Source organism: Lagopus leucura, unplaced genomic scaffold (assembly GCF_019238085.1).
Source record: "Lagopus leucura isolate 7727_CA_CO unplaced genomic scaffold, USGS_WTPT01 Super-Scaffold_100018, whole genome shotgun sequence".
NCBI classification, from domain to species: Eukaryota; Metazoa; Chordata; class Aves; order Galliformes; family Phasianidae; genus Lagopus; species Lagopus leucura.
This window is the reverse complement of record NW_024962272.1, coordinates 13486487-13489916: the sequence shown is the minus strand read 5'-3', so window position 1 is coordinate 13489916 and position 3430 is coordinate 13486487.

Here is a 3430-nt window from a genome sequence, read left to right as displayed (position 1 = left end):
ACCACCATACTTGTACAAATGTATGAGATTAGCAATTTAAATAACTGGATATCCTTAGCTCAGCTCAATGCATTAAAAACAAACAAACAAACAACAATTTCTCTTTGTCACATATGCATTTCTTTAGTGGCTACAGGAGCTTCTGTAGTCACAGTAGTCAGAAACAAGATAATCTGAGCTGCATACTGCAGAATTGTGGCTGGGCAACCAGTTCTTGTTCTAGCACTCCTTGACTTTCCACTATTCTTGAAAAGTTGCTCTCCTGTTAAGAACAAAAGAACATTGATCCCTAGAGAGCTAATGAAGTGGTAACTGTGGCTTTGTGTGGCTAAGTCTGGTACTTACACCTACCTCATACATCCATCCAAACCGCAGCCAGTTATGTTCATTTCCCTGTTTTCTCTAGCAGGCAGAAACCACTGCCTTAGCTAGATTGTACAACCTTGGATAAGAAGGCTGTACTCTGCATCTGGAAACCCCTCTCTTCCCAGCAGCACTTCTAAGCTCTGGGTCTTGTTCAGTTCTTGGAGCATGCACTAAAACTGCATTAATCCATGAGTTTAAGTGTTCATATGACTCCCTTAAGAATCTCTGTAAGCAGCCTGCTGCTGTATGTCCCTGCCTCAAACTTCCTCTGAAATCCTTACTGCTACTTGACTGCTGGGTCTAAAAGCTGCAAGCAGTATTTCCTTCTGCCTATGAGCATCCAAGGAAATTAATCCCATCCTAACATAGTGCTAATTTGGTTGCAGAACTCATCCTCTTTCACGATTTCCTAATTGTTACAACACTTTCCAGCTATCAATAGTCCCCAGAAGTCTGTAGAAATGTTTGACTCAAAACACATAAGTGCTACAGGGTGGGGGTTTAACTCAATAATGAAATAATCTAGCCCTTGCTATCAAATGGATGAAAATGCCTTGAAGCAATCTCTTTCTTGCATGTTCTGAAGATATGTGCCTTAGCAATGATGAAATCATCCACACAATGGGCTTAGAAAAGAAGGAGTTTGTTCTGTCCTGGATCTCATCTGGGTTTGTCTCCAGCTTTCACGTGCACAGACACTGCCTTTACCGCAACATTCAAGACCTATTGACCTGTGTTTTTCAGAGGAATGAAAGCTTTAGCTTCAGCAGTAGCTGACAGTGCTCAGCACTTTGCAGAGTAACTATTCTTTGCATTTAAATCAATAAAAAGTCAGAATTAAAAAATAGATGCCAATGCTGTATAGCTGTAGGACTTTGAAGGCAAATATAGAAATTACAGGATTTATTGATATCCCTTACTTCCCAGCAAGCGATCTTTCTCCTTGCACTCACTTTACTTATCTGATCCTCTCTGCTACAAACACACGGGCACGTAAACTGGCCTGCTGAGGGAATGCCCCTGTGAGACTCATTTATCTTTATGGGACAACAGACTACAACAATGAAAGTATTCTTTGTGGCTGTGCTAAACCAGCAGATTTTGCAATGGAAGGGGCAGCTGAAAAGTGAGACACACGGTGACTCAGAGAGTCACACACACTGCTCTAACTGCATCAGCGCGGGCTGACCCCCTGACATGAAGCCCTTCTTTCCCATGCTTTCTTAGCACAGTTTTGAAAAGTGCAACTTCTTACTCCCTGCCACATACCACATGCTGGTGTCTTATGTCAGCCCTTACTCATTCACGCAAACATCACTGAAATGCAGCAGGAGCACCTCTGCTCTCCAGCACAGACATCCTGAGCTGCTTGGGCTGGTGAGGCCCAGCCGTGGCAGTGTACAGGGAGGGCACCTTTCAGCTTTGCCACGTGATACCCGTGCTGAAAGGAGCAAGCACATATTCCTGAACCCAGATGTAGAGCTGCCAGAAGTGCCCCAGCACTTACAAGAAGTGCCCCATTTCTGTTGGAGAAGACAGCATGGCTCTGGCTTCCAACCTCTCTGGCAGCAAGCTGCAGAGTGTGTAGGCATTTTTTCAGCACCTTTGCCAGCCCCAAAGGACTGCCTTCAGTCTTCCTTTCTGCATAGGGATGTGAACACATGTTTGATGCATGGTGACCTGACATGGTCATGGTTGGTGAGAGCAGGACTCAGAGAGCAGGCAGGGCATTCTCAGTGCAGGGTGGTTGTTCTCCAGGTTTGCCCAGCTGAGTCAGCAACATGGCTGCATTTTCAAGAATGATTGTTAAACGGGCATAGTTTGGATCTGAACCTCATCCCAGGGCAATCTGGATACTGCAGAAATGCTGTTCATTTGGTTAATGCGAACCAGGGCACAGGGACACTCATTCAGCTTAGAGGCAGCATTTCCCACTGGCCTGCTGTTTCAGTAAAGCTTATTAGGGCAAACTGTTGCCATGCAACCTTATGTCTACATCTCCCCTGGCTGCTGGAGATCTCTCAGAAGCTAAGTTTGAGCCGCTAAGCCCTTTTAGAAAACAAGTTCCTCAGCATTATTAAAACCTTTTCTTCCTTTTTTTTTTTTTCCTTCTACTTCACCTTCCAAATCAGAGAAAGACTGAAAAGATGGAAATGAACCCATGTAATGTTATTTGTGAATTTTAACAAGCTAGTTACAGCAAAGTAGAAATATTTTAATTTGGTACCTAGTACAGTCAGGCCACCTTCAAAGAAGATGCTGCACTGCTCCGTCTGCTGAAAACCTAGACAGGTTTCAATGCACTGCATGCTCCATTTACTTTCTTTGGTGTTACAATTTGTGCATCATTCTTCAATTTCATTTGCAAAACTAAAACAATGACATGATTCAAATCAAGGAATCTTTTTTAAACAATGCTCCAACACAGCTTCTTTGGAATACAAAAGCTGTAATACACCAACACATAACTTTGGCTAGGGTTGGAGAATGCAGCCAGTGCAGGATAAGTTTCACCACTACTCTAGAGAGACACAACCACTTACAAAGCAAGTTTCTGGCTCCTTTCTGAGCCTCCTGCCTCTTAGTCCCTTACACTTTAGAGTTGCTAAATCCCTGTAGTTTCATAACTCTTTCTCAATCATTTGAATCATAAGGTTTCTGAAACCTGTGGCTGTCTCTGGTTTACATTCTCTTAAGGTGAAAAGAGTAATTTATACCCATCTCCACCCACCGTCACCTCTAGATGCCCTTCTTGTCCCACCCTCAGTAATTTGCATGGAGACACTGATCACACCAGCTGGTCTACAGCAAAACTTCCATGAGATATAAAATCAGCTCCTAATACACACAGCAACATGAAGTACTCCCCTATCCCATGCATAGTGCTGCGTATCTGGGAAAAGATACTTGGAAAAACAATTTTTCAGAATTTAAGTTCAGATGTCAATAACAAATTTATGAACTAGAGAACAATCTATCATGTGTCTTGGTCTTGAGTAATTGCATTGCATCTTTGAATTTGTCTATATCACTGATGAACACTAGGACTAACCTCTATACCATC